This window comes from Aulonocara stuartgranti, assembly GCF_965226115.1.
Source record: "Aulonocara stuartgranti genome assembly, chromosome: 6".
Taxonomy (NCBI): Eukaryota; Metazoa; Chordata; class Actinopteri; order Cichliformes; family Cichlidae; genus Aulonocara; species Aulonocara stuartgranti.
In genome coordinates this window covers 34,967,380-34,980,070 of record NC_138944.1, presented here as the reverse complement: position 1 = coordinate 34,980,070, position 12,691 = coordinate 34,967,380, and the positions used below count along the sequence as shown (strand labels likewise).

The 12,691-nt window shown below is 43.9% G+C and overlaps 1 long non-coding RNA gene across 2 annotated transcripts in view; it reads left to right on the top strand.

The window, feature by feature from the left end:
- LOC309708150 overlaps nucleotides 1-12,691 on the top strand; it is a 431,095-nt gene that overhangs the window by 250,650 nt on the left and 167,754 nt on the right. The window lies entirely within an intron of this gene.

Below are 12,691 nucleotides of genomic sequence, written 5' to 3'. Positions count from 1 at the left end.
ACTCATGTTGTTGCAATTGAATATCGGAAATTTCTGCAGCCAGGTTTGGTAAAAGGTAAGCACCAAAAAGCTGTTAAAGCAGACAGTCTATCCCCACATGTGCAAATTAAAAGTCAGCAACAACATGTGCATCTAATATTTATATATGGGACACATTTATCATTGCATCCATTTTGTTTTATAGCTTATTGTAGCTCCGTATTTGGCCTGTAGATGGCAACAGCTCACTACTCTTCTGCACATATGAGCACCAGGATGCCTCCTGTCAGTGCTGCACCTTTGTAGCCTCATATAATGTCATCAAATATCACTCTCCTACTCTCTGGATCATAGAGAGTGTGAAGCCCTGCTAGATGCTTAGGCTAGTGGGAGGGTGCCTGATTACACGACTAATCAGCACCTCGGTAGTCTTCCCATTACTTCCCAAGGAAATGATAATCTGTAGAAATATAATGGCAGGAAACAAAAAAAAGTTCCCTTGCACCCGAACGTTCACTCTCCTAATTTGGTTCCCTAAGTGAGACAGATAATGGTTAGGCCGATTTGACAGTCAGTGAGGGTTTGATGTCATTTTGCACTGGCGGATTTTCCCTGTGACAGCAAAAGGCTAATGCCCCTTTACCAAGCTCATTTGTCAACACCACTCCAGCAGTGAGTCGTTTGTCTATTTTTCTAATGCCTCAGTCCCTAAATCTTCTTTTTCTTCTGCCAGTTGTTGAGTTGGAATCTGAAAGCTGTCAAGTTTTGGGTTTGCTTTGCAGCAGCAAATTGATTTGGAGTAAACTTGGTGTCAGTGAAGGACAAGATGTGTTGAGGAACAACTTCAATCAAATGTTTTTTCACAGATAAAAATTAATTAAGGAGATGATTTTGTTATTGTGAGTGAAAGCAGTGACAGTTGTGTCTCGTATCTGTTATTTTTATGTTTGATACCTCTTTGACCCAGTCACAGTATAGTAAAGATCTCTGGAGTTATTTGTGATTTGTCATTGTATTTTATACAACAGTGTTTATTACTTGTACTCTTTCCTTTTTCCAAAAAGGAGTTGACAGAACACCATCTCCATGAAAATACTTGCTTATTACTTCTTTAAAAATTCTTAGTTTTCATAAAAAGTTAAACATTATTATTATTATTGTTAATCTCAAGTTGCATTATATTACCAAAATTATTCACTTGGCTGCCTTCACACACATGAACCTGAGTAACATCCCACCTTAGTTCATTTACAATGACAGCAGCCCACCTTTTGCAGCTATAACTCTTTGGAGCTATAAGGCTTTCCACAATGTTTAAGAGTGTTTATGGGAATTTCTGACCATTCTTCAGAAGCACATTTGTGAGCTCAGACACTGATGTTGGATGAGAGGGCCTGGCTCAGAGTCTCTGCTCCAATTCATCCCAAAGGTGTTGAGGTCAGGACTCAAGTCTTCCACACCAAGCGCATTCATCCATGTCTTTATGGACCTTACTTGTGCACTTGTGTGCAGTCATATTGAAACAGGAAGAGGCCATCCCCAAACTGTTCCCACAAAGTTAGAGGCATGAAATTGTTCAAAACGTCCCTGTATGCGGAAGTATTAAGAGTTACTTTCACTGGACCCGAGGAGCCGAGCCCAAGTCCTAAAAAACAACCACACACCATAATCCCCCCTCCACACAACTTTACACTTGGCACATCCAGTTGCACAATCACCGATCTCCTGGTAACCGACAAACCCAGACTCAGATGGAGATGTGGTATCGGTTATTTCAAAGATCACGTCTCCACTGCTCAAGATTCCGGTGACAGTGAGCTTTACATCACTGCATCCAACACTTTGTATTGAGCTTGGTGATATAAGGCTTGAATTTAGCTGTTCAGCCTTGGAAACCCATTCCATGCAGCTCTCTACGCACTGTTCTTGAGCTAATTAGAATAGAATAGAATAGAATAGAATAGAATAGAATACTTTTATTTGTCAATTTCTTCAAATGTACTTGCCATACAAAGGAATTGAAATTACGTTTCACACTGTCCCATGCGTAGACATTGACAACAATAAGGTGCAGATGCACAACAAAAACAGCCCTAACAATAAAGTAATAAATAGTAATATAATAATATAAATAGTGCTAAAAGAAATACTAAAAATATATATATAGCAGCAGGTGTGTGCAATTGCAATGCAAGTCAGGAATGTTTTCAGTTCTTGGTTCAGAGAGTGTTTCCTTGTTGGAGAGTGTGCGTGGGTGGGTGGGTGGGTGGGTGGGTGGGGGGGGGGGGGGGGGGGGGGTAGAGTCCAATTCTGTCTTCCTATACTTCTGCCAATCTGGTGATTCTGCTGGCTGGGAGCCGGGAGGGAAGAGAGTTCAGCAGTCTCACAGCCTGGTGGATGAAGCTGTTGGTGAGCCTGGTAGTGCGGGAGTGGAGACTTCTGTATCTCTTTCCAGAGGGCAGGAGGCTGAACAGACAGTGCGCGGGGTGGGTTGCATCGTTGACAATTGTGATGGCTTTGCGGGTGAGGCGAGTGGTGTAAATGTCTTGCAGGGAGGGGAGTGGTACACCAACTACAGTGGGGCAAAAAAGTATTTAGTCAGCCACCGATTGTGCAAGTTCCCCCACCTAAAATGATGACAGAGGTCAGTAATTTGCACCAGAGGTACACTTCAACTGTGAGAGACAGAATGTGAAAAAAAATCCATGAATCCACATGGTAGGATTTGTAAAGAATTTATTCGTAAATCAGGGTGGAAAATAAGTATTTGGTCAATAACAAAAATACAACTCAATACTTTGCAACATAACCTTTGTTGGCAATAACAGAGGTCAAACGTTTACTATAGGTCTTTACCAGGTTTGCACACACAGTAGCTGGTATTTTGACCCATTCCTCCATGCAGATCTTCTCGAGAGCAGTGATGTTTTGGGGCTGTCGCCGAGCAACACGGACTTTCAACTCCCGCCACAGATTTTCTATGGGGTTGAGGTCTGGAGACTGGCTAGGCCACTCCAGGACTTTCAAATGCTTCTTACGGAGCCACTCCTTTGTTGCCCGGGCGGTGTGTTTTGGATCATTGTCATGTTGGAAGACCCAGCCTCGTTTCATCTTCAAAGTTCTCACTGATGGAAGGAGGTTTTGGCTCAAAATCTCACGATACATGGCCCCATTCATTCTGTCCTTAACACGGATCAGTCGTCCTGTCCCCTTGGCAGAAAAACAGCCCCATAGCATGATGTTTCCACCCCCATGCTTCACAGTAGGTATGGTGTTCTTGGGATGCAACTCAGTATTCTTCTTCCTCCAAACACGACGAGTTGAGTTTATACCAAAAAGTTCTACTCTGGTTTCATCTGACCACATGACATTCTCCCAATCCTCTGCTGTATCATCCATGTGCTCTCTGGCAAACTTCAGACGGGCCTGGACATGCACTGGCTTCAGCAGCGGAACACGTCTGGCACTGCGGGATTTGATTCCCTGCCGTTGTAGTGTGTTACTGATGGTGACCTTTGTTACTTTGGTCCCAGCTCTCTGCAGGTCATTCACCAGGTCCCCCCGTGTGGTTCTGGGATCTTTGCTCACCGTTCTCATGATCATTTTGACCCCACGGGATGAGATCTTGCGTGGAGCCCCAGATCGAGGGAGATTATCAGTGGTCTTGTATGTCTTCCATTTTCTGATGATTGCTCCCACAGTTGATTTTTTCACACCAAGCTGCTTGCCTATTGTAGATTCACTCTTCCCAGTCTGGTGCAGGTCTACAATACTTTTCCTGGTGTCCTTCGAAAGCTCTTTGGTCTTGGCCATGGCGGAGTTTGGAGTCTGACTGTTTGAGGCTGTGGACAGGTGTCTTTTATACAGATGATGAGTTCAAACAGGTGCCATTCATACAGGTAACGAGTGGGGGACAGAAAAGCTTCTTACAGAAGACGTTACAGGTCTGTGAGAGCCAGAGATTTTCCTTGTTTGAGGTGACCAAATACTTATTTTCCACCCTGATTTACGAATAAATTCTTTACAAATCCTACCATGTGAATTCATGGATTTTTTTTTCACATTCGGTCTCTCACAGTTGAAGTGTACCTCTGGTGCAAATTACTGACCTCTGTCATCATTTTAAGTGGGGGAACTTGCACAATCGGTGGCTGACTAAATACTTTTTTGCCCCACTGTATCCTCTCAGCTGTTCTAACAATGCGTTGTAGAGCTTTTCTGTTATAGTCAGTGCAGCTACCGCCACACACAGTGATGCAGCTGGAGAGGATACTTTCAATAGTTCCTCTGTAGAATGTAGTCAGGATGGGTGGTGGAGCACTTGCCCGCTTGAGTTTGCGCAGGAAGTAGAGGCGCTGTTGTGCTTTCTTGGCCAGTGATGCTGTGTTGGTGGTCCAAGAGAGGTCCTCACTGATGTGCACCCCCAGGAACTTGGTGCTGCTCACCCTCTCCACCGCAGCGCCGTCGATGGTCAATGGGGGGTGACAGGTGTGGCCTCTCTGGAAGTTGACAATAATCTCCTTGGTCTTACTGACATTTAACAGGAGGTTGTTGTCTCTACACCACATGGTCAGGAGCTCAACCTCTTTCCTGTAGTGGGTCTCATCGCCCTTGGTGATGAGCCCCACCAGCGTTGTGTCGTCCGCAAACTTCACAAGGTGGTTGGAGCTGTAGGTTGGTGTGCAGTCATGTGTCAACAGGGTGAAGAGCAGAGGACTGAGCACACAGCCTTGTGGAGCCCCCGTGCTCAGGGTGATGCTGTTTGAGACCTTGTTGCCCACACGCACCGCTTGAGGCCTCTGGCTGAGGAAATCCAGCAGCCAGTTGCAGAGGGAGGTGCTGAGGCCCAGTCTGTCCAGTTTACAGATGAGTTGTTGTGGTATTATGGTGTTGAATGCTGAGCTAAAGTCTATGAACAGCATTCTCACATATGAGTCTTTCTTGTCCAGATGAGTTAGGGCCGGGTGGAGGGCAGAGCAGATTGCATCCTCTGTGGATCGTTTCGCTCTGTATGCGAACTGGTGTGGGTCCAGGGTGGAAGGTAGGGTGGATTTGATGTGTGACATGACTAGTCGTTCAAAGCACTTCATAATAATGGGTGTCAGTGCCACGGGGCGGTAGTCATTGAAACAGGCTGGGGATGGTTTCTTTGGCACAGGTATGATGGTGGCAGTCTTGAAGCATGATGGGACAGTGGCTTGCCTCAGGGAGGTGTTAAAGATGTCTGTGAAGACATTCTTCAGCTCCTCTGCGCAGTCTTTCAGCACACTACCAGGGATGTTATCTGGACCCGCTGCTTTCCGGGCGTTGATGGTGATGAGTGTCCTCTTCACGCTGGCAGCAGACAGGCACAGAGGCTGGTCGTGTGGAGGTGGTGGTGTTTTCTGTGGGCGTGTGTTGTTCTGTGCTTCAAATCGTACAAAGAAGCTGTTCAGGTTGTTGAGCAGAGTGGTGTCGCTCTCACAGCCATGCGCTACAGGCTTGTAGTCTGTAATAGCCTGGATGCCTTGCCATAGGCTTCTTGCATCCTTGCTATCATTGAAGTGGGAGGTTATCTTGTGTGTGTAGTCCTGTTTCGCTTTCCTGATGCCACGGGACAGGTTGGCTCTCGCTGTTCTCAGGCCTATTTCATCCCCAGCTCTGAAGGCCTTGTCTCTGGCCTTCAGCAGCCTGTGGACATCTCCTGTTAGCCATGGCTTCCGGTTGGCTCGAGTTGTGATACTTTTCACTTGTGTTACATCATCAATGCATTTGGTGATGTATGAGCTCACCGTGTCTGTGTACTCCTCGATGTCTATGATGTTATTGTAGGTGGCTGCTTCCTTGAATATGTCCCAATCAGTTGACCCAAAGCAGTCTTGAAGAGCAGAGGTGGCCTCCTGTGGCCACACTCTTACCTCTTTCATAACAGGTTTGATGACCTTCACTCTCTGTCTGTATGCTGGCATTAGCATAACAGTGAGGTGATCAGAGGTGCCGATGTGGGGGAGGGGGATGGCTTTGTATGCTCCTTTTCCCTGTGTGTAGACCAAGTCCAATATGTTGTCTCCCCTTGTTGGAAAATGTACATGCTGATGAAACTTTGGGAGAACAGTTTTAAGATCAGCATGATTAAAGTCTCCTGCGAGGATGATGAAACCGTCTGGGTGTGCTGTTTGTTGCTCACTGATGGCCTGATACAGTTCGTTCAGCGCCGCATTTCTATCGCTGTTGTTGCTAGATGGAGGTATATAGGTAGCGACCAACAAGATCGAACTTACCTCCCTGGGCAGGTAGAAAGGGCGACACTTCACGATCATGAACTCCGCCAGTGATGAGCAGTGTTTGCGTACTACAGTGGCATCACGACACCACTCGTCACGGATGTAAACACAGACCCCGTCACCTCGGGTCTTGCCTCCGTCTACGAGAGCCCTGTCGGCTCTGTAGCATGCTAGCTGCTCCAGTTGTATGGCTGACTCCGGAATGTTGTCATTAAGCCATGTCTCGGTGAAAACTAGCACACAACAGTCACTTACTTTGCGATTCGCTGATCTCAGAAGTCGTATGTTGTCCATTTTATTGTCCAGAGATCGTACGTTGGCTAAGAGGATCGATGGTATGGCTGGGCGAGTTGGCTTAGCCTCAAGCCTGACTCGGACACCTCCGCGCTTCCCCCGCTTCCTTGTCCTAGCGCACCGCTTTCGACACCTCCTTGCCCAGGGAGGGTTAGCAGGCGAGTCCGGTGAGTTGCTAGGCCAGCTAGCAGGCTGTCGCAGAAGTCCTATCTCCCTTAGCATCTCAACGTTAGTGTTCAAAACTTGGCAAATCTTGCTTCTCCGAATGTGTAAGAGAGCCTGACGACTGTACACATATTCCGACGTGGACTGGCGAGAAACACTTGCAGAAAGACACTTACTTGACGAACAAAACATCGCATTTTCAGGAGAGCGTGAGGTCGCTGCATCTACACGCGCCGCCATGTTATAATTGAAGGCCGCATGAAGTTTAGAGGTCTGTAGTTATTGATTCTGCAGAAAGTTTGTGACCTCTGCAACCTTCTGCCATGATTTTACATGGCCCACCACTCTGTGGCTGAGTTGCTGTTGTTCCCAATCACTTCCAGTTTGTTATAATACTGCTAACAGCTGACTGTGGAATATTTAGTTGTGAGGAAATTTCATGAATGAACTTGTTGCACAGGTGGCATCCTATAATGGTACAATGCTGGAACTCACTTAGCTCTGAGCTCAACCCATTCTTGATTTTATACACCTGTGACAGTGGAAGTGATTGAAATACATTGATTCAATTATTTAGATTACCGATTTAATACTTTTGACAATATAATGTATGCTTGAGGAAATTACAGCATTGTGCAAAAGTCTTGAGCCAATATTCATTTATGATCATCTTGCAAAGAGAAGAGAACAAAAAAAGGAAACATTCAAAGAGGAGCCTTGAATTTCTTTCAAGAAGCCTGGAGAACTGTTCCTGAATGAAATGACAAGAAAGCTGTCCCATGCCTTACATACATGTATATTTCCACTTTAATAATCAGAAATTTCCCCTTTTCCCAGCAAAATATTAAAAAAATGTGGATCAACTCTAGACAAATACAGTATGTGTTATTGTATGCTTTTTTTTTCTCATATTTTTATTGAGAGACAAGTGTACAGTGGTTTACAATGACAATACAATCTGTTCCCCTCACATATTTTTTAGTTTTTCTTACATGAACAGATACGATAACACACACACACAGGCACACCCACACACACGCTTAAATAAACAAACAAAACAAAACCTAATAAGAAACCCAAAACAAACACAAACAACAAACCCCAAAACACACAAAAAAAAAGAAAAAAAGAAAAGGGGGGGGGGAAGAGATATGATATTAATCAGCTGGTAGAGCATGTAATGACTTGCAATAGTCTACGAAGGGGCCCCAGATACGATAAAATTCTCTGTATTTGCCCTTCGCCACAAGGCCTATCTTTTGCAATTTAAGAAATGACATCACATCTCTAAACCAAAAAGAAACTGAAGGTGGCTTTGAAGATTTCCAAAGGAATAAGATGCAACGTCTAGCCAAAAGTGATGTAAAGGCTAAAATTTTGAACTGTGTAGGGTCGGTTAGACCAGTGTTGACTGGAAGCCCAAAAACAGCTAGAAAAGGGTCCATGCAGATTTGGGTCCCAAGAGCCTTGGAAAGAATAACTGAATACTGACTCCAGAAGCCATGGAGTCTTGGGCACAGAAAGAACATATGGCCTAGGTCACATGGGGTGGCATGACATCTCTCACACTGATCCATCACTTGTGGGTAAATCTCAGACAGACGAGACTTTGAATAGTAAACCCTGTACAACACCTTGAACTGGATAAGTTGTAACCTGGCACAGGACGTACTATAACGGACATTGGATACTGCCTTCTCCCATTGCTGATCCGAAAAAATTACTCCTAACTCCCGCTCCCAAGCCCCCCTAATTTTAGCAACTGAATGGACATTTAAATCCATAAGTTGTTTATATATTAAAGATATAATTGACTTCTTATTGGGTTTAAGGGATAAGAATTCCTCCCACGGTTGGACATTTGGAAGAAGAGGGTAGGAGGGGAAGAGAGCAGAAGTGCAATGCCGTGCCTGAAAATAACGGAATAGATTGGTAGCCGGAAGATTTGTTTCTGAACACAGGTCTAAAAAAGTTAAGAAAGTACCATCTTTATAGAGATCCTTAAACGTATTAATACCATGATGCTTCCACTGTACATAGGTACCATCAATGAGGCCAGGAGTAAACAGATGGTTCTGCGTGATGGGCATGTGTACTGACGCAGAGATGTACTTAAAATGACTCCTGAATTGTGACCAGACCCTTAGACTAGACTGTACCACGGGATTTTGGGTGAAATGAGAAGGCTTAAGTGGTAGTGGAGAGAACAATAAAGCTTCTAAGGATGAGGAAGTGCACGACAGGCGTTCCAGTTTGCACCACAGCAGATCTTGAGATTCAAGCCAATGGGTCAATTTGTGAACATGAGAGGACCAATAGTAAAATAAAAAGTTAGGCAAGGCAAGACCACCATCAAATGTCAGTCTCTGTAATAATGATTTCCTCACCCTGGGGTGTTTCCCTCCCCACAAAAACAATGTAACTAGCTGGTCTAACTTTTTGAAAAAAACTTTAGGTAAAAATATAGGAATACTCTGAAACAGAAATAACAATCGAGGCAAAATGTTCATCTTTACAGCATTGATCCGACCAATCCATCTCTGAAAATCCAATTGAATTTGAGTCATTAAAGGGGAGAAATTGGAAGAGTATAGAGAAGACAAAGTACGAGTCACGTTAACTCCCAAATACTTAAAGCCGGCAGGGCTAAGTCTAAAAGGAATGTCAGATTGTTTAAGTGTAAGACTTAAAGAATTTATGGGGAAACATTCACTTTTAAGAAGATTTATTTTGTAACCTGACAGAGAGCCGAACTTGTTTAATGGAGACACAATCGATGGTATGCTAGATAAGGGATCAGAAACATATAGAAGCAGGTCATCTGCATATAAAGACAATTTTACGTCAAGGCCTGACCGGGAAATACCACGAAAATGAGGAAGAGCCTTCAAAGCTATAGATAGGGGTTCAATTACAATAGCAAAAAGGAGACTCCTAAAATGGCGGCGCGTTAGCTAGACGCACACTTCCCTCCTCCGTGAATCTTTGCCAAGACACCTAACGTAAAATCAACTTTTGAAGTTAAACTCTAACGGTATCCGCGCTTAGGACTCTTTTATGTCGTCTGCACCAGGTAAATCGGGCAGGGGTCGTGGTAAACCCTCACAACCTAAAATTGATTTCGGACCAACTAAACAAAGTGGAAAAGCTAAAGCTAGCGCCATGTCGGAAGAGTCAATTAGCGCTGAAGAGGAAGGACCAAGTCACGCTCCGATTCTTGAAGCTATCAAAGACTTGAAAACCGACTTCTCCAACAGGTTTGACGGAATAATGGCTGCAATTGAGGGAGTGAGAAACGAGGTCGGAGAGTATTGTAAATGTCGAGACACGCATTTCCGACACTGAGGACACGGTCGATAGCCTTCAGAGAAAAGTCCAGAGTCTCGAAAAGAAAACCAGAGATATGGAGGACAAAGTAATGGACTTGGAAACAAGGGCCAGGAGGGCTAACCTGAGACTGGTGAATTTACCGGAGAAGGTGGAGGGAACGGATGCTTGCGCATTTCTGGAAACCTGGATCCCGGAGACGCTGGACATCCCTCTGCTGAAATCAAAGCTATTCCTGGAAAGGGCGCATCGAATCGGCCCGAGAAACGACCCAAACGCCCCCCCAAGAACACTGATCATGAAATTCCTGAGCGATAGGGATAAGGCAATGGTGCTGAAAGTGACCAAAATCAAAAAGCAAATACTCTACGAGGACAAACCGGTGCGGTTTATCTCAGACCATGCCCCAGCCAGTCTGGTCTATTTGGATCCAGGGCTAGTACGAGATCCCCCAAAATGGAAATTTCAGCAAAAATGGATAAAGGACAAAGACCTACTGGCGTACCTTGACAAACAAATTACTGATTACTTTGAGCTCAATACTTCTGAAACATCTCCGTGTATTAGATGGGAAGCATTCAAAGCCTTCATTAGAGGCCAAATAATTAGCTTCACAAGCTCAAAATCTAAGAAGGCCAGACAAGAGCTGAAATTATTGGAATCAAAAATTAAAGCTACTGAGGATATGTACTTTAAGAACCCCTGTCCCAAGCGGCACCAAAGTTTGCTGTTATTAAGAACCCAATATAATGAAATCTCAGCTTCAAAAGCTACAGCTAACTTATTAAAACTTAAGCAGTCCGTTTTTGATCAAGGGGAGAAATCAGGTAAAATTCTGGCTTGGCGTATAAAACAATTCCAATTGGAAAGATCAATCACTGCACTTAAAAATGATAAAGGGGAAACAATCTCTGACCCTGCTGCAATAAGTGACTCTTTCAAGGCCTATTATGAAAGGTTATACAGTTCTGACTTAAACCCAGGTGAACCAGACCCCAATTTTTTCTCTTTTCTTGACAATATGAATATCCCCAGAATAGAAGAAGAGGAATCCTTGAGACTGGGGGCTAAACTGACTCTGGACGAAATCTCAGAGGCAATAATGAGTATGAATTCTGGAAAGGCTGCAGGGCCAGACGGTCTGCCAATTGATATCTATAAGAAGTTTGTATCCAAATTAAAGGCACCCCTTTTGGAAATGTTTTCTGAATCTGCTCAAAAGGGGATACTCCCACCCACTCTGAGAGGGGCCTTAATTACACTTCTTCCCAAACCTGGAAAATCTAATGATAAATGTGAAAACCTGCGGCCAATTAGCCTCTTAAACTCAGATTTAAAGGTACTCTGTAAAATTCTAGCAAAGAGACTGGAGGGCCTTTTGCCAGACATCATCAAGGAAGATCAAAATGGGTTCATGGTTGGGCGTCAGGGATTCCACAATGTTCGACGAGTGTTAAATATTTTACACGAGCAAGGGGGGTCTTCAGATACAGCTTTCTTGGCACTAGATGCCGAGAAGGCTTTCGATAGGGTGGAATGGCCCTATTTGCTTGAGGTTCTTGGTCGCTTTGGTTTGGGAGTGGGATTCTGTAACTGGGTCAGGCTTCTATATAATAACCCATATGCAGAAATAATTACCAATAATGTTATCTCAAAACCAGTTGAGATTGGAAGAGGTTGTAGACAAGGTTGCCCCCTATCCCCCCTTTTATTTGTAATTGCAATTGAACCACTTGCTATTGCTGTAAGAGAACACTGTGTGATCACGGGTATAGAGATCGGAGGGTTCGACCATCGAATAGCTCTTTATGCTGACGATGTGATCCTCTTTCTTAAAAATCTGGGAAAATCTATTCCAGCCATTTTAGACCTAATTGGAAAATTTGGACATATTTCTGGTTATAAAATCAATAAATCAAAATCTTCTATAATGCTTTTGAACTCAGAAGAAAGGATGAATCCACCTAAATACACCTGCCATTTTAGAAATGTGAATCAGTTTACTTATCTAGGTATTCAGATTGTCCCGAAATTGGAAGAGGTGGTGAACCATAATTATAGTCCAATTATGACTGACATATCCAAATCAGTGGAGAGATGGTCGAGTCTCCAAATTTCACTGATTGGTAGAATAAATATACTAAAGATGAACGTGCTCCCTAAGCTTCTGTATCTGTTTCAGAATATCCCCTTGCCACCCCCCTCAGACTTTTTCCTTAAAATAAGAAAACTGTTTAATCAGTTTTTATGGAATAACAAGCGTCCCAGACTTCGCTTATCACTTTTGTACTTGCCCTTTGATGCAGGAGGGCTGCAATGTCCTAACATGGTTTGGTATTACTGGGCAGCCCAGTTAAGAACTATAATGTTCTATTATGCTGCAGAAAAGCCCCCCGCATGGAGAACTATTGAGTCTCTCTCTCTTAGGCTTCCACTTCCTACATATGTATACTCTGATAAATATAATAAACTCAAAGACATTACGCTTAATCCTATAGTTAAAAACATGATTTATATCTTACATGTCACTCAAAGATATTTAAACGTAAAATCTCCCCTCTCCGTTTTTAGCCCGATTTGGGGCAACAATTATTTTGCCCCGGGTAGGGCGGACGGTGGTTTTAAAATGTGGGCAGACTCGGGGCTGGGACTGGTGAAGGATG